Below are 20721 nucleotides of genomic sequence, written 5' to 3'. Positions count from 1 at the left end.
TATGTCCATCGTTTTAAGACGACAGAAAACTAGCGTCAGCGGTGCGTCAGTGGGAAGTCGGTGAAGTCGCCATTGGAGCCATAAGTCAGTAATTACGACATGCGAAACACTCGCACACCACGCAGCTGTACGATAATGCTCGTGCGTGGGCCCGCATAGCTGAGTCGGTAGAGCGTTAGGTTTTCAACCAAAGGGTCCTGGGCTCAAGTCCCTGTCTGGGCGAAAATTAGTACACTTTCGTAACGGCTAATGGAAACCCTACAGCAAAGAGTGAGGCCACGCCGTTTTCTGCCATCAGATTGCTTCTAAAGATGGCGGCTTCACTTGTCGGGAGTCGCTTCCGCCACCGGCAGTCGTGGCCGAGTGGTTAAGGCGTCTGACTTGAAATCAGATTCCCTCTGGGAGCGTAGGTTCGAGTCCTGCCGACTGCGAAAATTTTCTCGCTCTCAAAAGGCGGACGTTGAGCTGCATCCTAGCAGTTGCGTCACTACTAAACACGTGGGTCACCAGCAATGTGCAGTGTTATTTGATCGAGGGCGCAGCGTTACAGTCGCCCCCAGAAGCCGCAGCTCATCTCCTAGTCTCACAGCCGTCCACCAGGTGTTAGTACAAGTGTCGCCTCACTGGGCAGTGCAGATGTGTCCATTTTAGCTTGCAGACGATGACGTGTAGCAATTTATGAGCTAACGCAAGTCGAATGTTTTACCGTGTGTATCTGCTAGATACTGCCTCTCATATGGTGGAGAGGCTCACTCCTTCTTGTGTCTCGTTCTCTGCACACGAGTTGCCCCTGGCATCGATATAGCACGTGTTTTCTAGCGTCAGCGTGGCGTCACGTCAAGTCAGCGAATTCAATATCACACGAATCGAGTCGACATGTTTGCTTGTTACGATGACGGAAGCTGAAGAAATGTGTGTGGAACTTCACTGCATCGGCTGCTCGCCCTTCAGCGTCCCTATGTCTTATCAGACGAAGGTGACTGTGAAATTGGCAACGAGGCACAAATTAACGAACACATGCAAATGGCAACCTTCGACGTCAGCCGAAATAGCTCAGTTGGGAGAGCGTTAGACTGAAGATCTAAAGGTCCCTGGTTCGATCCCGGGTTTCGGCAGGTATTCGTTTTCATGCGACGCCAATGGAATTACTCTGCGTTTGTGATAATGCAACTACCGCTGACAACAAAACTGACCCTCTCCTGTAGCTGTTCTGGTTGTCTATTGCATGCCATAAGAAGAACTTACTAGACAACTAACTCCCTTAGAAGCAAAAGAATTAAAAATATCCTACCGACTGCATTCCTTTTTCTGTGTCAGGTGGTGAAGAACGTCTTCAACGGAACCGTGAAATGAGCGAAAGCGTGGGAAACATTGCATTCGAAATGCTTGTGAATTTTCCAATTGCCCAGTGAGTGTCGACAAAACACGTAAATTCTCTGCTCCAACGTATGAGACGTAACAACTGGTACAATTTGTTGTTGCATCGTGTGTCAGCAGTCTTCGATAGTGTGTTACGGGCTTAGCGCGATAAGTTTGTAGACAGCATTTAGGCGACGTTTTATTAGTAACGGCCCCATGCAGCGATTGCACAACAGTAAAGGACATGAGTCAATGTATAGTTGTGCATCGTGGGAGGTTTTGCAGCCTTATGTGAGCCCGGATAGCTCAGTCGGTAGAGCGTTAGGCTTTTAACCTAAGGGTCCAGGGTTCAAGTCCCTGTCCGGGCGGAAATTTTAATACTTTGGTAGCGATTCGTCTGGTAGCGGTGGAAACGCTACGGAAAATAATGCAGCTACGCCGTTTTCTGACACCACAGTGTTTTAAACGGTAGCAGTTGCATGTGTCGAGAGAACACCGCGCTAACGGCAGTCGTGGCCGAGTGGTTAAGGCGTCTGACTCGAAATCAGATTCCCTCTGGGAGCGTAGGTTCGAATCCTACCGGCTGCGTGCGATTTTGCGTAAAGAGGAGCAAACGTTTTCGCACACATGTGACATGCGTGGGCGAATGCGGGTGCAACCAGTGATGCCATTCTCAACAAGACGAAAATTTACGTTTTAAGAATACTGAGTTTTCGCGACGACAGCTACTTACTGTGCCTTTCGGTTCACCTCGCACTGACGCTGGGACTGCAGAAAGCCGTCGCTGAGATGGTGAGTACACAGATGTGCTCGAAAGTGTTGGACAGAGCGGACATTTCATTTTCTTTTTAAGAATCGCAATTTCAATCATTCGAGTGCGGCAAAAGCAGTGGTGCAGCGTTTTTTTTTCTTTTCTTAAGATCTCGCAGCTGCTTGGAGGTATGTCCATCGTTTTAAGACGACAGAAAACTAGCGTCAGCGGTACGTCAGTGGGAAGTCGGTGAAGTCGCCATTGGAGCCATAAGTCAGTAATTACGACATGCGAAACACTCGCACACCACGCAGCTGTACGATAATGCTCGTGCGTGGGCCCGCATAGCTGAGTCGGTAGAGCGTTAGGTTTTCAACCAAAGGGTCCTGGGCTCAAGTCCCTGTCTGGGCGAAAATTAGTACACTTTCGTAACGGCTAATGGAAACCCTACAGCAAAGAGTGAGGCCACGCCGTTTTCTGCCATCAGATTGCTTCTAAAGATGGCGGCTTCACTTGTCGGGAGTCGCTTCCGCCACCGGCAGTCGTGGCCGAGTGGTTAAGGCGTCTGACTTGAAATCAGATTCCCTCTGGGAGCGTAGGTTCGAGTCCTGCCGACTGCGAAAATTTTCTCGCTCTCAAAAGGCGGACGTTGAGCTGCATCCTAGCAGTTGCGTCACTACTAAACACGTGGGTCACCAGCAATGTGCAGTGTTATTTGATCGAGGGCGCAGCGTTACAGTCGCCCCCAGAAGCCGCAGCTCATCTCCTAGTCTCACAGCCGTCCACCAGGTGTTAGTACAAGTGTCGCCTCACTGGGCAGTGCAGATGTGTCCATTTTAGCTTGCAGACGATGACGTGTAGCAATTTATGAGCTAACGCAAGTCGAATGTTTTACCGTGTGTATCTGCTAGATACTGCCTCTCATATGGTGGAGAGGCTCACTCCTTCTTGTGTCTCGTTCTCTGCACACGAGTTGCCCCTGGCATCGATATAGCACGTGTTTTCTAGCGTCAGCGTGGCGTCACGTCAAGTCAGCGAATTCAATATCACACGAATCGAGTCGACATGTTTGCTTGTTACGATGACGGAAGCTGAAGAAATGTGTGTGGAACTTCACTGCATCGGCTGCTCGCCCTTCAGCGTCCCTATGTCTTATCAGACGAAGGTGACTGTGAAATTGGCAACGAGGTACAAATTAACGAACACATGCAAATGGCAACGTTCGACGTCAGCCGAAATAGCTCAGTTGGGAGAGCGTTAGACTGAAGATCTAAAGGTCCCTGGTTCGATCCCGGGTTTCGGCAGGTATTCGTTTTCATGCGACGCCAATGGAATTACTCTGCGTTTGTGATAATGCAACTACCGCTGACAACAAAACTGACCCTCTCCTGTAGCTGTTCTGGTTGTCTATTGCATGCCATAAGAAGAACTTACTAGACAACTAACTCCCTTAGAAGCAAAAGAATTAAAAATATCCTACCGACTGCATTCCTTTTTCTGTGTCAGGTGGTGAAGAACGTCTTCAACGGAACCGTGAAATGAGCGAAAGCGTGGGAAACATTGCATTCGAAATGCTTGTGAATTTTCCAATTGCCCAGTGAGTGTCGACAAAACACGTAAATTCTCTGCTCCAACGTATGAGACGTAACAACTGGTACAATTTGTTGTTGCATCGTGTGTCAGCAGTCTTCGATAGTGTGTTACGGGCTTAGCGCGATAAGTTTGTAGACAGCATTTAGGCGACGTTTTATTAGTAACGGCCCCATGCAGCGATTGCACAACAGTAAAGGACATGAGTCAATGTATAGTTGTGCATCGTGGGAGGTTTTGCAGCCTTATGTGAGCCCGGATAGCTCAGTCGGTAGAGCGTTAGGCTTTTAACCTAAGGGTCCAGGGTTCAAGTCCCTGTCCGGGCGGAAATTTTAATACTTTGGTAGCGATTCGTCTGGTAGCGGTGGAAACGCTACGGAAAATAATGCAGCTACGCCGTTTTCTGACACCACAGTGTTTTAAACGGTAGCAGTTGCATGTGTCGAGAGAACACCGCGCTAACGGCAGTCGTGGCCGAGTGGTTAAGGCGTCTGACTCGAAATCAGATTCCCTCTGGGAGCGTAGGTTCGAATCCTACCGGCTGCGTGCGATTTTGCGTAAAGAGGAGCAAACGTTTTCGCACACATGTGACATGCGTGGGCGAATGCGGGTGCAACCAGTGATGCCATTCTCAACAAGACGAAAATTTACGTTTTAAGAATACTGAGTTTTCGCGACGACAGCTACTTACTGTGCCTTTCGGTTCACCTCGCACTGACGCTGGGACTGCAGAAAGCCGTCGCTGAGATGGTGAGTACACAGATGTGCTCGAAAGTGTTGGACAGAGCGGACATTTCATTTTCTTTTTAAGAATCGCAATTTCAATCATTCGAGTGCGGCAAAAGCAGTGGTGCAGCGTTTTTTTTTCTTTTCTTAAGATCTCGCAGCTGCTTGGAGGTATGTCCATCGTTTTAAGACGACAGAAAACTAGCGTCAGCGGTGCGTCAGTGGGAAGTCGGTGAAGTCGCCATTGGAGCCATAAGCCAGCAATTACGACATGCGAAACACTCGCACACCACGCAGCTGTACGATAATGCTCGTGCGTGGGCCCGCATAGCTGAGTCGGTAGAGCGTTAGGTTTTCAACCGAAGGGTCCTGGGTTCAAGTCCCTGTCTGGGCGAAACTTAGTACACCTTCGTAACGGCTAATGCAAACCCTACAGCAAAGAGTGAGGCCACGCCGTTTTCTGCCATCAGATTGCTTCTAAAGATGGCGGTTTCACTTGTCGGGAGTCGCTTGAGCCACCGGCAGTCGTGGCCGAGTGGTTAAGGCGTCTGACTTGAAATCAGATTCCCTCTGGGAGCGTAGGTTCGAGTCCTGCCGACTGCGAAAATTTTCTCGCTCTCAAAAGGCGGACGTTGAGCTGCATCCTAGCAGTTGCGTCACTACTAAACACGTGGGTCACCAGCAATGTGCAGTGTTATTTGATCGAGGGCGCAGCGTTACAGTCGCGCCCAGAAGCCGCAGCTCATCTCCTCGTCTCACAGCCGTCCACCAGGTGTTAGTACAAGTGTCGCCTCACTGGGCAGTGCAGATGTGTCCATTTTAGCTTGCAGACGATGACGTGTAGCAATTTATGAGCTAACGCAAGTCGAATGTTTTACCGTGTGTATCTGCTAGATACTGCCTCTCATATGGTGGAGAGGCTCACTCCTTCTTGTGTCTCGTTCTCTGCACACGAGTTGCCCCTGGCATCGATATAGCACGTGTTTTCTAGCGTCAGCGTGGCGTCACGTCAAGTCAGCGAATTCAATATCACACGAATCGAGTCGACATGTTTGCTTGTTACGATGACGGAAGCTGAAGAAATGTGTGTGGAACTTCACTGCATCGGCTGCTCGCCCTTCAGCGTCCCTATGTCTTATCAGACGAAGGTGACTGTGAAATTGGCAACGAGGCACAAATTAACGAACACATGCAAATGGCAACCTTCGACGTCAGCCGAAATAGCTCAGTTGGGAGAGCGTTAGACTGAAGATCTAAAGGTCCCTGGTTCGATCCCGGGTTTCGGCAGGTATTCGTTTTCATGCGACGCCAATGGAATTACTCTGCGTTTGTGATAATGCAACTACCGCTGACAACAAAACTGACCCTCTCCTGTAGCTGTTCTGGTTGTCTATTGCATGCCATAAGAAGAACTTACTAGACAACTAACTCCCTTAGAAGCAAAAGAATTAAAAATATCCTACCGACTGCATTCCTTTTTCTGTGTCAGGTGGTGAAGAACGTCTTCAACGGAACCGTGAAATGAGCGAAAGCGTGGGAAACATTGCATTCGAAATGCTTGTGAATTTTCCAATTGCCCAGTGAGTGTCGACAAAACACGTAAATTCTCTGCTCCAACGTATGAGACGTAACAACTGGTACAATTTGTTGTTGCATCGTGTGTCAGCAGTCTTCGATAGTGTGTTACGGGCTTAGCGCGATAAGTTTGTAGACAGCATTTAGGCGACGTTTTATTAGTAACGGCCCCATGCAGCGATTGCACAACAGTAAAGGACATGAGTCAATGTATAGTTGTGCATCGTGGGAGGTTTTGCAGCCTTGTGTGAGCCCGGATAGCTCAGTCGGTAGAGCATTAGGCTTTTAACCTAAGGGTCCAGGGTTCAAGTCCCTGTCCGGGCGGAAATTTTAATACTTTGGTAGCGATTCGTCTGGTAGCGGTGGAAACGCTACGGAAAATAATGCAGCTACGCCGTTTTCTGACACCACAGTGTTTTAAACGGTAGCAGTTGCATGTGTCGAGAGAACACCGCGCTAACGGCAGTCGTGGCCGAGTGGTTAAGGCGTCTGACTCGAAATCAGATTCCCTCTGGGAGCGTAGGTTCGAATCCTACCGGCTGCGTGCGATTTTGCGTAAAGAGGAGCAAACGTTTTCGCACACATGTGACATGCGTGGGCGAATGCGGGTGCAACCAGTGATGCCATTCTCAACAAGACGAAAATTTACGTTTTAAGAATACTGAGTTTTCGCGACGACAGCTACTTACTGTGCCTTTCGGTTCACCTCGCACTGACGCTGGGACTGCAGAAAGCCGTCGCTGAGATGGTGAGTACACAGATGTGCTCGAAAGTGTTGGACAGAGCGGACATTTCATTTTCTTTTTAAGAATCGCAATTTCAATCATTCGAGTGCGGCAAAAGCAGTGGTGCAGCGTTTTTTTTTCTTTTCTTAAGATCTCGCAGCTGCTTGGAGGTATGTCCATCGTTTTAAGACGACAGAAAACTAGCGTCAGCGGTACGTCAGTGGGAAGTCGGTGAAGTCGCCATTGGAGCCATAAGTCAGTAATTACGACATGCGAAACACTCGCACACCACGCAGCTGTACGATAATGCTCGTGCGTGGGCCCGCATAGCTGAGTCGGTAGAGCGTTAGGTTTTCAACCAAAGGGTCCTGGGCTCAAGTCCCTGTCTGGGCGAAAATTAGTACACTTTCGTAACGGCTAATGGAAACCCTACAGCAAAGAGTGAGGCCACGCCGTTTTCTGCCATCAGATTGCTTCTAAAGATGGCGGCTTCACTTGTCGGGAGTCGCTTCCGCCACCGGCAGTCGTGGCCGAGTGGTTAAGGCGTCTGACTTGAAATCAGATTCCCTCTGGGAGCGTAGGTTCGAGTCCTGCCGACTGCGAAAATTTTCTCGCTCTCAAAAGGCGGACGTTGAGCTGCATCCTAGCAGTTGCGTCACTACTAAACACGTGGGTCACCAGCAATGTGCAGTGTTATTTGATCGAGGGCGCAGCGTTACAGTCGCCCCCAGAAGCCGCAGCTCATCTCCTAGTCTCACAGCCGTCCACCAGGTGTTAGTACAAGTGTCGCCTCACTGGGCAGTGCAGATGAGTCCATTTTAGCTTGCAGACGATGACGTGTAGCAATTTATGAGCTAACGCAAGTCGAATGTTTTACCGTGTGTATCTGCTAGATACTGCCTCTCATATGGTGGAGAGGCTCACTCCTTCTTGTGTCTCGTTCTCTGCACACGAGTTGCCCCTGGCATCGATATAGCACGTGTTTTCTAGCGTCAGCGTGGCGTCACGTCAAGTCAGCGAATTCAATATCACACGAATCGAGTCGACATGTTTGCTTGTTACGATGACGGAAGCTGAAGAAATGTGTGTGGAACTTCACTGCATCGGCTGCTCGCCCTTCAGCGTCCCTATGTCTTATCAGACGAAGGTGACTGTGAAATTGGCAACGAGGCACAAATTAACGAACACATGCAAATGGCAACGTTCGACGTCAGCCGAAATAGCTCAGTTGGGAGAGCGTTAGACTGAAGATCTAAAGGTCCCTGGTTCGATCCCGGGTTTCGGCAGGTATTCGTTTTCATGCGACGCCAATGGAATTACTCTGCGTTTGTGATAATGCAACTACCGCTGACAACAAAACTGACCCTCTCCTGTAGCTGTTCTGGTTGTCTATTGCATGCCATAAGAAGAACTTACTAGACAACTAACTCCCTTAGAAGCAAAAGAATTAAAAATATCCTACCGACTGCATTCCTTTTTCTGTGTCAGGTGGTGAAGAACGTCTTCAACGGAACCGTGAAATGAGCGAAAGCGTGGGAAACATTGCATTCGAAATGCTTGTGAATTTTCCAATTGCCCAGTGAGTGTCGACAAAACACGTAAATTCTCTGCTCCAACGTATGAGACGTAACAACTGGTACAATTTGTTGTTGCATCGTGTGTCAGCAGTCTTCGATAGTGTGTTACGGGCTTAGCGCGATAAGTTTGTAGACAGCATTTAGGCGACGTTTTATTAGTAACGGCCCCATGCAGCGATTGCACAACAGTAAAGGACATGAGTCAATGTATAGTTGTGCATCGTGGGAGGTTTTGCAGCCTTGTGTGAGCCCGGATAGCTCAGTCGGTAGAGCATTAGGCTTTTAACCTAAGGGTCCAGGGTTCAAGTCCCTGTCCGGGCGGAAATTTTAATACTTTGGTAGCGATTCGTCTGGTAGCGGTGGAAACGCTACGGAAAATAATGCAGCTACGCCGTTTTCTGACACCACAGTGTTTTAAACGGTAGCAGTTGCATGTGTCGAGAGAACACCGCGCTAACGGCAGTCGTGGCCGAGTGGTTAAGGCGTCTGACTCGAAATCAGATTCCCTCTGGGAGCGTAGGTTCGAATCCTACCGGCTGCGTGCGATTTTGCGTAAAGAGGAGCAAACGTTTTCGCACACATGTGACATGCGTGGGCGAATGCGGGTGCAACCAGTGATGCCATTCTCAACAAGACGAAAATTTACGTTTTAAGAATACTGAGTTTTCGCGACGACAGCTACTTACTGTGCCTTTCGGTTCACCTCGCACTGACGCTGGGACTGCAGAAAGCCGTCGCTGAGATGGTGAGTACACAGATGTGCTCGAAAGTGTTGGACAGAGCGGACATTTCATTTTCTTTTTAAGAATCGCAATTTCAATCATTCGAGTGCGGCAAAAGCAGTGGTGCAGCGTTTTTTTTTCTTTTCTTAAGATCTCGCAGCTGCTTGGAGGTATGTCCATCGTTTTAAGACGACAGAAAACTAGCGTCAGCGGTACGTCAGTGGGAAGTCGGTGAAGTCGCCATTGGAGCCATAAGTCAGTAATTACGACATGCGAAACACTCGCACACCACGCAGCTGTACGATAATGCTCGTGCGTGGGCCCGCATAGCTGAGTCGGTAGAGCGTTAGGTTTTCAACCAAAGGGTCCTGGGCTCAAGTCCCTGTCTGGGCGAAAATTAGTACACTTTCGTAACGGCTAATGGAAACCCTACAGCAAAGAGTGAGGCCACGCCGTTTTCTGCCATCAGATTGCTTCTAAAGATGGCGGCTTCACTTGTCGGGAGTCGCTTCCGCCACCGGCAGTCGTGGCCGAGTGGTTAAGGCGTCTGACTTGAAATCAGATTCCCTCTGGGAGCGTAGGTTCGAGTCCTGCCGACTGCGAAAATTTTCTCGCTCTCAAAAGGCGGACGTTGAGCTGCATCCTAGCAGTTGCGTCACTACTAAACACGTGGGTCACCAGCAATGTGCAGTGTTATTTGATCGAGGGCGCAGCGTTACAGTCGCCCCCAGAAGCCGCAGCTCATCTCCTAGTCTCACAGCCGTCCACCAGGTGTTAGTACAAGTGTCGCCTCACTGGGCAGTGCAGATGTGTCCATTTTAGCTTGCAGACGATGACGTGTAGCAATTTATGAGCTAACGCAAGTCGAATGTTTTACCGTGTGTATCTGCTAGATACTGCCTCTCATATGGTGGAGAGGCTCACTCCTTCTTGTGTCTCGTTCTCTGCACACGAGTTGCCCCTGGCATCGATATAGCACGTGTTTTCTAGCGTCAGCGTGGCGTCACGTCAAGTCAGCGAATTCAATATCACACGAATCGAGTCGACATGTTTGCTTGTTACGATGACGGAAGCTGAAGAAATGTGTGTGGAACTTCACTGCATCGGCTGCTCGCCCTTCAGCGTCCCTATGTCTTATCAGACGAAGGTGACTGTGAAATTGGCAACGAGGCACAAATTAACGAACACATGCAAATGGCAACGTTCGACGTCAGCCGAAATAGCTCAGTTGGGAGAGCGTTAGACTGAAGATCTAAAGGTCCCTGGTTCGATCCCGGGTTTCGGCAGGTATTCGTTTTCATGCGACGCCAATGGAATTACTCTGCGTTTGTGATAATGCAACTACCGCTGACAACAAAACTGACCCTCTCCTGTAGCTGTTCTGGTTGTCTATTGCATGCCATAAGAAGAACTTACTAGACAACTAACTCCCTTAGAAGCAAAAGAATTAAAAATATCCTACCGACTGCATTCCTTTTTCTGTGTCAGGTGGTGAAGAACGTCTTCAACGGAACCGTGAAATGAGCGAAAGCGTGGGAAACATTGCATTCGAAATGCTGGTGAATTTTCCAATTGCCCAGTGAGTGTCGACAAAACACGTAAATTCTCTGCTCCAACGTATGAGACGTAACAACTGGTACAATTTGTTGTTGCATCGTGTGTCAGCAGTCTTCGATAGTGTGTTACGGGCTTAGCGCGATAAGTTTGTAGACAGCATTTAGGCGACGTTTTATTAGTAACGGCCCCATGCAGCGATTGCACAACAGTAAAGGACATGAGTCAATGTATAGTTGTGCATCGTGGGAGGTTTTGCAGCCTTATGTGAGCCCGGATAGCTCAGTCGGTAGAGCGTTAGGCTTTTAACCTAAGGTTCCAGGGTTCAAGTCCCTGTCCGGGCGGAAATTTTAATACTTTGGTAGCGATTCGTCTGGTAGCGGTGGAAACGCTACGGAAAATAATGCAGCTACGCCGTTTTCTGACACCACAGTGTTTTAAACGGTAGCAGTTGCATGTGTCGAGAGAACACCGCGCTAACGGCAGTCGTGGCCGAGTGGTTAAGGCGTCTGACTCGAAATCAGATTCCCTCTGGGAGCGTAGGTTCGAATCCTACCGGCTGCGTGCGATTTTGCGTAAAGAGGAGCAAACGTTTTCGCACACATGTGACATGCGTGGGCGAATGCGGGTGCAACCAGTGATGCCATTCTCAACAAGACGAAAATTTACGTTTTAAGAATACTGAGTTTTCGCGACGACAGCTACTTACTGTGCCTTTCGGTTCACCTCGCACTGACGCTGGGACTGCAGAAAGCCGTCGCTGAGATGGTGAGTACACAGATGTGCTCGAAAGTGTTGGACAGAGCGGACATTTCATTTTCTTTTTAAGAATCGCAATTTCAATCATTCGAGTGCGGCAAAAGCAGTGGTGCAGCGTTTTTTTTTCTTTTCTTAAGATCTCGCAGCTGCTTGGAGGTATGTCCATCGTTTTAAGACGACAGAAAACTAGCGTCAGCGGTACGTCAGTGGGAAGTCGGTGAAGTCGCCATTGGAGCCATAAGTCAGTAATTACGACATGCGAAACACTCGCACACCACGCAGCTGTACGATAATGCTCGTGCGTGGGCCCGCATAGCTGAGTCGGTAGAGCGTTAGGTTTTCAACCAAAGGGTCCTGGGCTCAAGTCCCTGTCTGGGCGAAAATTAGTACACTTTCGTAACGGCTAATGGAAACCCTACAGCAAAGAGTGAGGCCACGCCGTTTTCTGCCATCAGATTGCTTCTAAAGATGGCGGCTTCACTTGTCGGGAGTCGCTTCCGCCACCGGCAGTCGTGGCCGAGTGGTTAAGGCGTCTGACTTGAAATCAGATTCCCTCTGGGAGCGTAGGTTCGAGTCCTGCCGACTGCGAAAATTTTCTCGCTCTCAAAAGGCGGACGTTGAGCTGCATCCTAGCAGTTGCGTCACTACTAAACACGTGGGTCACCAGCAATGTGCAGTGTTATTTGATCGAGGGCGCAGCGTTACAGTCGCGCCCAGAAGCCGCAGCTCATCTCCTCGTCTCACAGCCGTCCACCAGGTGTTAGTACAAGTGTCGCCTCACTGGGCAGTGCAGATGTGTCCATTTTAGCTTGCAGACGATGACGTGTAGCAATTTATGAGCTAACGCAAGTCGAATGTTTTACCGTGTGTATCTGCTAGATACTGCCTCTCATATGGTGGAGAGGCTCACTCCTTCTTGTGTCTCGTTCTCTGCACACGAGTTGCCCCTGGCATCGATATAGCACGTGTTTTCTAGCGTCAGCGTGGCGTCACGTCAAGTCAGCGAATTCAATATCACACGAATCGAGTCGACATGTTTGCTTGTTACGATGACGGAAGCTGAAGAAATGTGTGTGGAACTTCACTGCATCGGCTGCTCGCCCTTCAGCGTCCCTATGTCTTATCAGACGAAGGTGACTGTGAAATTGGCAACGAGGCACAAATTAACGAACACATGCAAATGGCAACCTTCGACGTCAGCCGAAATAGCTCAGTTGGGAGAGCGTTAGACTGAAGATCTAAAGGTCCCTGGTTCGATCCCGGGTTTCGGCAGGTATTCGTTTTCATGCGACGCCAATGGAATTACTCTGCGTTTGTGATAATGCAACTACCGCTGACAACAAAACTGACCCTCTCCTGTAGCTGTTCTGGTTGTCTATTGCATGCCATAAGAAGAACTTACTAGACAACTAACTCCCTTAGAAGCAAAAGAATTAAAAATATCCTACCGACTGCATTCCTTTTTCTGTGTCAGGTGGTGAAGAACGTCTTCAACGGAACCGTGAAATGAGCGAAAGCGTGGGAAACATTGCATTCGAAATGCTTGTGAATTTTCCAATTGCCCAGTGAGTGTCGACAAAACACGTAAATTCTCTGCTCCAACGTATGAGACGTAACAACTGGTACAATTTGTTGTTGCATCGTGTGTCAGCAGTCTTCGATAGTGTGTTACGGGCTTAGCGCGATAAGTTTGTAGACAGCATTTAGGCGACGTTTTATTAGTAACGGCCCCATGCAGCGATTGCACAACAGTAAAGGACATGAGTCAATGTATAGTTGTGCATCGTGGGAGGTTTTGCAGCCTTGTGTGAGCCCGGATAGCTCAGTCGGTAGAGCATTAGGCTTTTAACCTAAGGGTCCAGGGTTCAAGTCCCTGTCCGGGCGGAAATTTTAATACTTTGGTAGCGATTCGTCTGGTAGCGGTGGAAACGCTACGGAAAATAATGCAGCTACGCCGTTTTCTGACACCACAGTGTTTTAAACGGTAGCAGTTGCATGTGTCGAGAGAACACCGCGCTAACGGCAGTCGTGGCCGAGTGGTTAAGGCGTCTGACTCGAAATCAGATTCCCTCTGGGAGCGTAGGTTCGAATCCTACCGGCTGCGTGCGATTTTGCGTAAAGAGGAGCAAACGTTTTCGCACACATGTGACATGCGTGGGCGAATGCGGGTGCAACCAGTGATGCCATTCTCAACAAGACGAAAATTTACGTTTTAAGAATACTGAGTTTTCGCGACGACAGCTACTTACTGTGCCTTTCGGTTCACCTCGCACTGACGCTGGGACTGCAGAAAGCCGTCGCTGAGATGGTGAGTACACAGATGTGCTCGAAAGTGTTGGACAGAGCGGACATTTCATTTTCTTTTTAAGAATCGCAATTTCAATCATTCGAGTGCGGCAAAAGCAGTGGTGCAGCGTTTTTTTTTCTTTTCTTAAGATCTCGCAGCTGCTTGGAGGTATGTCCATCGTTTTAAGACGACAGAAAACTAGCGTCAGCGGTACGTCAGTGGGAAGTCGGTGAAGTCGCCATTGGAGCCATAAGTCAGTAATTACGACATGCGAAACACTCGCACACCACGCAGCTGTACGATAATGCTCGTGCGTGGGCCCGCATAGCTGAGTCGGTAGAGCGTTAGGTTTTCAACCAAAGGGTCCTGGGCTCAAGTCCCTGTCTGGGCGAAAATTAGTACACTTTCGTAACGGCTAATGGAAACCCTACAGCAAAGAGTGAGGCCACGCCGTTTTCTGCCATCAGATTGCTTCTAAAGATGGCGGCTTCACTTGTCGGGAGTCGCTTCCGCCACCGGCAGTCGTGGCCGAGTGGTTAAGGCGTCTGACTTGAAATCAGATTCCCTCTGGGAGCGTAGGTTCGAGTCCTGCCGACTGCGAAAATTTTCTCGCTCTCAAAAGGCGGACGTTGAGCTGCATCCTAGCAGTTGCGTCACTACTAAACACGTGGGTCACCAGCAATGTGCAGTGTTATTTGATCGAGGGCGCAGCGTTACAGTCGCGCCCAGAAGCCGCAGCTCATCTCCTCGTCTCACAGCCGTCCACCAGGTGTTAGTACAAGTGTCGCCTCACTGGGCAGTGCAGATGTGTCCATTTTAGCTTGCAGACGATGACGTGTAGCAATTTATGAGCTAACGCAAGTCGAATGTTTTACCGTGTGTATCTGCTAGATACTGCCTCTCATATGGTGGAGAGGCTCACTCCTTCTTGTGTCTCGTTCTCTGCACACGAGTTGCCCCTGGCATCGATATAGCACGTGTTTTCTAGCGTCAGCGTGGCGTCACGTCAAGTCAGCGAATTCAATATCACACGAATCGAGTCGACATGTTTGCTTGTTACGATGACGGAAGCTGAAGAAATGTGTGTGGAACTTCACTGCATCGGCTGCTCGCCCTTCAGCGTCCCTATGTCTTATCAGACGAAGGTGACTGTGAAATTGGCAACGAGGCACAAATTAACGAACACATGCAAATGGCAACCTTCGACGTCAGCCGAAATAGCTCAGTTGGGAGAGCGTTAGACTGAAGATCTAAAGGTCCCTGGTTCGATCCCGGGTTTCGGCAGGTATTCGTTTTCATGCGACGCCAATGGAATTACTCTGCGTTTGTGATAATGCAACTACCGCTGACAACAAAACTGACCCTCTCCTGTAGCTGTTCTGGTTGTCTATTGCATGCCATAAGAAGAACTTACTAGACAACTAACTCCCTTAGAAGCAAAAGAATTAAAAATATCCTACCGACTGCATTCCTTTTTCTGTGTCAGGTGGTGAAGAACGTCTTCAACGGAACCGTGAAATGAGCGAAAGCGTGGGAAACATTGCATTCGAAATGCTTGTGAATTTTCCAATTGCCCAGTGAGTGTCGACAAAACACGTAAATTCTCTGCTCCAACGTATGAGACGTAACAACTGGTACAATTTGTTGTTGCATCGTGTGTCAGCAGTCTTCGATAGTGTGTTACGGGCTTAGCGCGATAAGTTTGTAGACAGCATTTAGGCGACGTTTTATTAGTAACGGCCCCATGCAGCGATTGCACAACAGTAAAGGACATGAGTCAATGTATAGTTGTGCATCGTGGGAGGTTTTGCAGCCTTGTGTGAGCCCGGATAGCTCAGTCGGTAGAGCATTAGGCTTTTAACCTAAGGGTCCAGGGTTCAAGTCCCTGTCCGGGCGGAAATTTTAATACTTTGGTAGCGATTCGTCTGGTAGCGGTGGAAACGCTACGGAAAATAATGCAGCTACGCCGTTTTCTGACACCACAGTGTTTTAAACGGTAGCAGTTGCATGTGTCGAGAGAACACCGCGCTAACGGCAGTCGTGGCCGAGTGGTTAAGGCGTCTGACTCGAAATCAGATTCCCTCTGGGAGCGTAGGTTCGAATCCTACCGGCTGCGTGCGATTTTGCGTAAAGAGGAGCAAACGTTTTCGCACACATGTGACATGCGTGGGCGAATGCGGGTGCAACCAGTGATGCCATTCTCAACAAGACGAAAATTTACGTTTTAAGAATACTGAGTTTTCGCGACGACAGCTACTTACTGTGCCTTTCGGTTCACCTCGCACTGACGCTGGGACTGCAGAAAGCCGTCGCTGAGATGGTGAGTACACAGATGTGCTCGAAAGTGTTGGACAGAGCGGACATTTCATTTTCTTTTTAAGAATCGCAATTTCAATCATTCGAGTGCGGCAAAAGCAGTGGTGCAGCGTTTTTTTTTCTTTTCTTAAGATCTCGCAGCTGCTTGGAGGTATGTCCATCGTTTTAAGACGACAGAAAACTAGCGTCAGCGGTACGTCAGTGGGAAGTCGGTGAAGTCGCCATTGGAGCCATAAGTCAGTAATTACGACATGCGAAACACTCGCACACCACGCAGCTGTACGATAATGCTCGTGCGTGGGCCCGCATAGCTGAGTCGGTAGAGCGTTAGGTTTTCAACCAAAGGGTCCTGGGCTCAAGTCCCTGTCTGGGCGAAAATTAGTACACTTTCGTAACGGCTAATGGAAACCCTACAGCAAAGAGTGAGGCCACGCCGTTTTCTGCCATCAGATTGCTTCTAAAGATGGCGGCTTCACTTGTCGGGAGTCGCTTCCGCCACCGGCAGTCGTGGCCGAGTGGTTAAGGCGTCTGACTTGAAATCAGATTCCCTCTGGGAGCGTAGGTTCGAGTCCTGCCGACTGCGAAAATTTTCTCGCTCTCAAAAGGCGGACGTTGAGCTGCATCCTAGCAGTTGCGTCACTACTAAACACGTGGGTCACCAGCAATGTGCAGTGTTATTTGATCGAGGGCGCAGCGTTACAGTCGCCCCCAGAAGCCGCAGCTCATCTCCTAGTCTCACAGCCGTCCACCAGGTGTTAGTACAAGTGTCGCCTCACTGGGCAGTGCAGATGTGTCCATTTTAGCTTGCAGACGATGACGTGTAGCAATTTATGAGCTAACGCAAGTCGAATGTTTTACCGTGTGTATCTGCTAGATACTGCCTCTCATATGGTGGAGAGGCTCACTCCTTCTTGTGTCTCGTTCTCTGCACACGAGTTGCCCCTGGCATCGATATAGCACGTGTTTTCTAGCGTCAGCGTGGCGTCACGTCAAGTCAGCGAATTCAATATCACACGAATCGAGTCGACATGTTTGCTTGTTACGATGACGGAAGCTGAAGAAATGTGTGTGGAACTTCACTGCATCGGCTGCTCGCCCTTCAGCGTCCCTATGTCTTATCAGACGAAGGTGACTGTGAAATTGGCAACGAGGCACAAATTAACGAACACATGCAAATGGCAACCTTCGACGTCAGCCGAAATAGCTCAGTTGGGAGAGCGTTAGACTGAAGATCTAAAGGTCCCTGGTTCGATCCTGGGTTTCGGCAGGTATTCGTTTTCATGCGACGCCAATGGAATTACTCTGCGTTTGTGATAATGCAACTACCGCTGACAACAAAACTGACCCTCTCCTGTAGCTGTTCTGGTTGTCTATTGCATGCCATAAGAAGAACTTACTAGACAACTAACTCCCTTAGAAGCAAAAGAATTAAAAATATCCTACCGACTGCATTCCTTTTTCTGTGTCAGGTGGTGAAGAACGTCTTCAACGGAACCGTGAAATGAGCGAAAGCGTGGGAAACATTGCATTCGAAATGCTTGTGAATTTTCCAATTGCCCAGTGAGTGTCGACAAAACACGTAAATTCTCTGCTCCAACGTATGAGACGTAACAACTGGTACAATTTGTTGTTGCATCGTGTGTCAGCAGTCTTCGATAGTGTGTTACGGGCTTAGCGCGATAAGTTTGTAGACAGCATTTAGGCGACGTTTTATTAGTAACGGCCCCATGCAGCGATTGCACAACAGTAAAGGACATGAGTCAATGTATAGTTGTGCATCGTGGGAGGTTTTGCAGCCTTGTGTGAGCCCGGATAGCTCAGTCGGTAGAGCATTAGGCTTTTAACCTAAGGGTCCAGGGTTCAAGTCCCTGTCCGGGCGGAAATTTTAATACTTTGGTAGCGATTCGTCTGGTAGCGGTGGAAACGCTACGGAAAATAATGCAGCTACGCCGTTTTCTGACACCACAGTGTTTTAAACGGTAGCAGTTGCATGTGTCGAGAGAACACCGCGCTAACGGCAGTCGTGGCCGAGTGGTTAAGGCGTCTGACTCGAAATCAGATTCCCTCTGGGAGCGTAGGTTCGAATCCTACCGGCTGCGTGCGATTTTGCGTAAAGAGGAGCAAACGTTTTCGCACACATGTGACATGCGTGGGCGAATGCGGGTGCAACCAGTGATGCCATTCTCAACAAGACGAAAATTTACGTTTTAAGAATACTGAGTTTTCGCGACGACAGCTACTTACTGTGCCTTTCGGTTCACCTCGCACTGACGCTGGGACTGCAGAAAGCCGTCGCTGAGATGGTGAGTACACAGATGTGCTCGAAAGTGTTGGACAGAGCGGACATTTCATTTTCTTTTTAAGAATCGCAATTTCAATCATTCGAGTGCGGCAAAAGCAGTGGTGCAGCGTTTTTTTTTCTTTTCTTAAGATCTCGCAGCTGCTTGGAGGTATGTCCATCGTTTTAAGACGACAGAAAACTAGCGTCAGCGGTACGTCAGTGGGAAGTCGGTGAAGTCGCCATTGGAGCCATAAGTCAGTAATTACGACATGCGAAACACTCGCACACCACGCAGCTGTACGATAATGCTCGTGCGTGGGCCCGCATAGCTGAGTCGGTAGAGCGTTAGGTTTTCAACCAAAGGGTCCTGGGCTCAAGTCCCTGTCTGGGCGAAAATTAGTACACTTTCGTAACGGCTAATGGAAACCCTACAGCAAAGAGTGAGGCCACGCCGTTTTCTGCCATCAGATTGCTTCTAAAGATGGCGGCTTCACTTGTCGGGAGTCGCTTCCGCCACCGGCAGTCGTGGCCGAGTGGTTAAGGCGTCTGACTTGAAATCAGATTCCCTCTGGGAGCGTAGGTTCGAGTCCTGCCGACTGCGAAAATTTTCTCGCTCTCAAAAGGCGGACGTTGAGCTGCATCCTAGCAGTTGCGTCACTACTAAACACGTGGGTCACCAGCAATGTGCAGTGTTATTTGATCGAGGGCGCAGCGTTACAGTCGCCCCCAGAAGCCGCAGCTCATCTCCTAGTCTCACAGCCGTCCACCAGGTGTTAGTACAAGTGTCGCCTCACTGGGCAGTGCAGATGTGTCCATTTTAGCTTGCAGACGATGACGTGTAGCAATTTATGAGCTAACGCAAGTCGAATGTTTTACCGTGTGTATCTGCTAGATACTGCCTCTCATATGGTGGAGAGGCTCACTCCTTCTTGTGTCTCGTTCTCTGCACACGAGTTGCCCCTGGCATCGATATAGCACGTGTTTTCTAGCGTCAGCGTGGCGTCACGTCAAGTCAGCGAATTCAATATCACACGAATCGAGTCGACATGTTTGCTTGTTACGATGACGGAAGCTGAAGAAATGTGTGTGGAACTTCACTGCATCGGCTGCTCGCCCTTCAGCGTCCCTATGTCTTATCAGACGAAGGTGACTGTGAAATTGGCAACGAGGCACAAATTAACGAACACATGCAAATGGCAACCTTCGACGTCAGCCGAAATAGCTCAGTTGGGAGAGCGTTAGACTGAAGATCTAAAGGTCCCTGGTTCGATCCCGGGTTTCGGCAGGTATTCGTTTTCATGCGACGCCAATGGAATTACTCTGCGTTTGTGATAATGCAACTACCGCTGACAACAAAACTGACCCTCTCCTGTAGCTGTTCTGGTTGTCTATTGCATGCCATAAGAAGAACTTACTAGACAACTAACTCCCTTAGAAGCAAAAGAATTAAAAATATCCTACCGACTGCATTCCTTTTTCTGTGTCAGGTGGTGAAGAACGTCTTCAACGGAACCGTGAAATGAGCGAAAGCGTGGGAAACATTGCATTCGAAATGCTTGTGAATTTTCCAATTGCCCAGTGAGTGTCGACAAAACACGTAAATTCTCTGCTCCAACGTATGAGACGTAACAACTGGTACAATTTGTTGTTGCATCGTGTGTCAGCAGTCTTCGATAGTGTGTTACGGGCTTAGCGCGATAAGTTTGTAGACAGCATTTAGGCGACGTTTTATTAGTAACGGCCCCATGCAGCGATTGCACAACAGTAAAGGACATGAGTCAATGTATAGTTGTGCATCGTGGGAGGTTTTGCAGCCTTGTGTGAGCCCGGATAGCTCAGTCGGTAGAGCATTAGGCTTTTAACCTAAGGGTCCAGGGTTCAAGTCCCTGTCCGAGCGGAAATTTTAATACTTTGGTAGCGATTCGTCTGGTAGCGGTGGAAACGCTACGGAAAATAATGCAGCTACGCCGTTTTCTGACACCACAGTGTTTTAAACGGTAGCAGTTGCATGTGTCGAGAGAACACCGCGCTAACGGCAGTCGTGGCCGAGTGGTTAAGGCGTCTGACTCGAAATCAGATTCCCTCTGGGAGCGTAGGTTCGAATCCTACCGGCTGCGTGCGATTTTGCGTAAAGAGGAGCAAACGTTTTCGCACACATGTGACATGCGTGGGCGAATGCGGGTGCAACCAGTGATGCCATTCTCAACAAGACGAAAATTTACGTTTTAAGAATACTGAGTTTTCGCGACGACAGCTACTTACTGTGCCTTTCGGTTCACCTCGCACTGACGCTGGGACTGCAGAAAGCCGTCGCTGAGATGGTGAGTACACAGATGTGCTCGAAAGTGTTGGACAGAGCGGACATTTCATTTTCTTTTTAAGAATCGCAATTTCAATCATTCGAGTGCGGCAAAAGCAGTGGTGCAGCGTTTTTTTTTCTTTTCTTAAGATCTCGCAGCTGCTTGGAGGTATGTCCATCGTTTTAAGACGACAGAAAAC

At 49.0% G+C, this 20721-nt stretch overlaps 36 non-coding genes across 36 annotated transcripts; all 36 read left to right on the top strand.

Annotated features, from left to right (window-relative positions):
* The first annotated feature begins 349 nt into the window (after nt 1-349).
* On the top strand, nt 350-431 carry Trnas-uga (transfer RNA serine (anticodon UGA)). The gene has a single exon. It is a non-coding gene; the product is annotated as a tRNA-Ser (tRNA).
* A 611-nt stretch (nt 432-1042) lies between these two features.
* Nucleotides 1043-1115, top strand: Trnaf-gaa (transfer RNA phenylalanine (anticodon GAA)). Its single transcript has one exon. It is a non-coding gene; the product is annotated as a tRNA-Phe (tRNA).
* Nucleotides 1116-1654: 539 nt separating this feature from the next.
* Trnak-uuu (transfer RNA lysine (anticodon UUU)) lies at nt 1655-1727 on the top strand. The gene has a single exon. It is a non-coding gene; the product is annotated as a tRNA-Lys (tRNA).
* Nucleotides 1728-1865: 138 nt separating this feature from the next.
* On the top strand, nt 1866-1947 carry Trnas-cga (transfer RNA serine (anticodon CGA)). The gene has a single exon. It is a non-coding gene; the product is annotated as a tRNA-Ser (tRNA).
* A 701-nt stretch (nt 1948-2648) lies between these two features.
* On the top strand, nt 2649-2730 carry Trnas-uga (transfer RNA serine (anticodon UGA)). The gene has a single exon. It is a non-coding gene; the product is annotated as a tRNA-Ser (tRNA).
* A 611-nt stretch (nt 2731-3341) lies between these two features.
* On the top strand, nt 3342-3414 carry Trnaf-gaa (transfer RNA phenylalanine (anticodon GAA)). Its single transcript has one exon. It is a non-coding gene; the product is annotated as a tRNA-Phe (tRNA).
* Nucleotides 3415-3953: 539 nt separating this feature from the next.
* Trnak-uuu (transfer RNA lysine (anticodon UUU)) lies at nt 3954-4026 on the top strand. Its single transcript has one exon. It is a non-coding gene; the product is annotated as a tRNA-Lys (tRNA).
* A 138-nt stretch (nt 4027-4164) lies between these two features.
* Trnas-cga (transfer RNA serine (anticodon CGA)) lies at nt 4165-4246 on the top strand. Its single transcript has one exon. It is a non-coding gene; the product is annotated as a tRNA-Ser (tRNA).
* A 701-nt stretch (nt 4247-4947) lies between these two features.
* Nucleotides 4948-5029, top strand: Trnas-uga (transfer RNA serine (anticodon UGA)). The gene has a single exon. It is a non-coding gene; the product is annotated as a tRNA-Ser (tRNA).
* Nucleotides 5030-5640: 611 nt separating this feature from the next.
* On the top strand, nt 5641-5713 carry Trnaf-gaa (transfer RNA phenylalanine (anticodon GAA)). The gene has a single exon. It is a non-coding gene; the product is annotated as a tRNA-Phe (tRNA).
* Nucleotides 5714-6252: 539 nt separating this feature from the next.
* Nucleotides 6253-6325, top strand: Trnak-uuu (transfer RNA lysine (anticodon UUU)). The gene has a single exon. It is a non-coding gene; the product is annotated as a tRNA-Lys (tRNA).
* Nucleotides 6326-6463: 138 nt separating this feature from the next.
* Nucleotides 6464-6545, top strand: Trnas-cga (transfer RNA serine (anticodon CGA)). Its single transcript has one exon. It is a non-coding gene; the product is annotated as a tRNA-Ser (tRNA).
* A 701-nt stretch (nt 6546-7246) lies between these two features.
* Trnas-uga (transfer RNA serine (anticodon UGA)) lies at nt 7247-7328 on the top strand. The gene has a single exon. It is a non-coding gene; the product is annotated as a tRNA-Ser (tRNA).
* Nucleotides 7329-7939: 611 nt separating this feature from the next.
* Nucleotides 7940-8012, top strand: Trnaf-gaa (transfer RNA phenylalanine (anticodon GAA)). The gene has a single exon. It is a non-coding gene; the product is annotated as a tRNA-Phe (tRNA).
* Nucleotides 8013-8551: 539 nt separating this feature from the next.
* On the top strand, nt 8552-8624 carry Trnak-uuu (transfer RNA lysine (anticodon UUU)). Its single transcript has one exon. It is a non-coding gene; the product is annotated as a tRNA-Lys (tRNA).
* Nucleotides 8625-8762: 138 nt separating this feature from the next.
* Trnas-cga (transfer RNA serine (anticodon CGA)) lies at nt 8763-8844 on the top strand. Its single transcript has one exon. It is a non-coding gene; the product is annotated as a tRNA-Ser (tRNA).
* Nucleotides 8845-9545: 701 nt separating this feature from the next.
* Nucleotides 9546-9627, top strand: Trnas-uga (transfer RNA serine (anticodon UGA)). Its single transcript has one exon. It is a non-coding gene; the product is annotated as a tRNA-Ser (tRNA).
* Nucleotides 9628-10238: 611 nt separating this feature from the next.
* Nucleotides 10239-10311, top strand: Trnaf-gaa (transfer RNA phenylalanine (anticodon GAA)). The gene has a single exon. It is a non-coding gene; the product is annotated as a tRNA-Phe (tRNA).
* Nucleotides 10312-10850: 539 nt separating this feature from the next.
* On the top strand, nt 10851-10923 carry Trnak-uuu (transfer RNA lysine (anticodon UUU)). The gene has a single exon. It is a non-coding gene; the product is annotated as a tRNA-Lys (tRNA).
* Nucleotides 10924-11061: 138 nt separating this feature from the next.
* Nucleotides 11062-11143, top strand: Trnas-cga (transfer RNA serine (anticodon CGA)). Its single transcript has one exon. It is a non-coding gene; the product is annotated as a tRNA-Ser (tRNA).
* Nucleotides 11144-11844: 701 nt separating this feature from the next.
* Nucleotides 11845-11926, top strand: Trnas-uga (transfer RNA serine (anticodon UGA)). The gene has a single exon. It is a non-coding gene; the product is annotated as a tRNA-Ser (tRNA).
* A 611-nt stretch (nt 11927-12537) lies between these two features.
* Nucleotides 12538-12610, top strand: Trnaf-gaa (transfer RNA phenylalanine (anticodon GAA)). The gene has a single exon. It is a non-coding gene; the product is annotated as a tRNA-Phe (tRNA).
* A 539-nt stretch (nt 12611-13149) lies between these two features.
* Trnak-uuu (transfer RNA lysine (anticodon UUU)) lies at nt 13150-13222 on the top strand. The gene has a single exon. It is a non-coding gene; the product is annotated as a tRNA-Lys (tRNA).
* A 138-nt stretch (nt 13223-13360) lies between these two features.
* On the top strand, nt 13361-13442 carry Trnas-cga (transfer RNA serine (anticodon CGA)). The gene has a single exon. It is a non-coding gene; the product is annotated as a tRNA-Ser (tRNA).
* Nucleotides 13443-14143: 701 nt separating this feature from the next.
* On the top strand, nt 14144-14225 carry Trnas-uga (transfer RNA serine (anticodon UGA)). Its single transcript has one exon. It is a non-coding gene; the product is annotated as a tRNA-Ser (tRNA).
* A 611-nt stretch (nt 14226-14836) lies between these two features.
* Nucleotides 14837-14909, top strand: Trnaf-gaa (transfer RNA phenylalanine (anticodon GAA)). The gene has a single exon. It is a non-coding gene; the product is annotated as a tRNA-Phe (tRNA).
* A 539-nt stretch (nt 14910-15448) lies between these two features.
* Nucleotides 15449-15521, top strand: Trnak-uuu (transfer RNA lysine (anticodon UUU)). Its single transcript has one exon. It is a non-coding gene; the product is annotated as a tRNA-Lys (tRNA).
* A 138-nt stretch (nt 15522-15659) lies between these two features.
* On the top strand, nt 15660-15741 carry Trnas-cga (transfer RNA serine (anticodon CGA)). Its single transcript has one exon. It is a non-coding gene; the product is annotated as a tRNA-Ser (tRNA).
* Nucleotides 15742-16442: 701 nt separating this feature from the next.
* On the top strand, nt 16443-16524 carry Trnas-uga (transfer RNA serine (anticodon UGA)). Its single transcript has one exon. It is a non-coding gene; the product is annotated as a tRNA-Ser (tRNA).
* A 611-nt stretch (nt 16525-17135) lies between these two features.
* On the top strand, nt 17136-17208 carry Trnaf-gaa (transfer RNA phenylalanine (anticodon GAA)). The gene has a single exon. It is a non-coding gene; the product is annotated as a tRNA-Phe (tRNA).
* Nucleotides 17209-17747: 539 nt separating this feature from the next.
* Nucleotides 17748-17820, top strand: Trnak-uuu (transfer RNA lysine (anticodon UUU)). Its single transcript has one exon. It is a non-coding gene; the product is annotated as a tRNA-Lys (tRNA).
* A 138-nt stretch (nt 17821-17958) lies between these two features.
* On the top strand, nt 17959-18040 carry Trnas-cga (transfer RNA serine (anticodon CGA)). The gene has a single exon. It is a non-coding gene; the product is annotated as a tRNA-Ser (tRNA).
* A 701-nt stretch (nt 18041-18741) lies between these two features.
* Nucleotides 18742-18823, top strand: Trnas-uga (transfer RNA serine (anticodon UGA)). Its single transcript has one exon. It is a non-coding gene; the product is annotated as a tRNA-Ser (tRNA).
* A 611-nt stretch (nt 18824-19434) lies between these two features.
* On the top strand, nt 19435-19507 carry Trnaf-gaa (transfer RNA phenylalanine (anticodon GAA)). Its single transcript has one exon. It is a non-coding gene; the product is annotated as a tRNA-Phe (tRNA).
* Nucleotides 19508-20046: 539 nt separating this feature from the next.
* Trnak-uuu (transfer RNA lysine (anticodon UUU)) lies at nt 20047-20119 on the top strand. The gene has a single exon. It is a non-coding gene; the product is annotated as a tRNA-Lys (tRNA).
* Nucleotides 20120-20257: 138 nt separating this feature from the next.
* On the top strand, nt 20258-20339 carry Trnas-cga (transfer RNA serine (anticodon CGA)). The gene has a single exon. It is a non-coding gene; the product is annotated as a tRNA-Ser (tRNA).
* The last annotated feature ends 382 nt before the right edge of the window (nt 20340-20721 follow it).

Source organism: Schistocerca cancellata, chromosome 3 (assembly GCF_023864275.1).
Source record: "Schistocerca cancellata isolate TAMUIC-IGC-003103 chromosome 3, iqSchCanc2.1, whole genome shotgun sequence".
Taxonomy (NCBI): Eukaryota; Metazoa; Arthropoda; class Insecta; order Orthoptera; family Acrididae; genus Schistocerca; species Schistocerca cancellata.
Note: the sequence above shows the minus strand (reverse complement) of the source record. Positions and strands in the feature narration are given on the sequence as shown.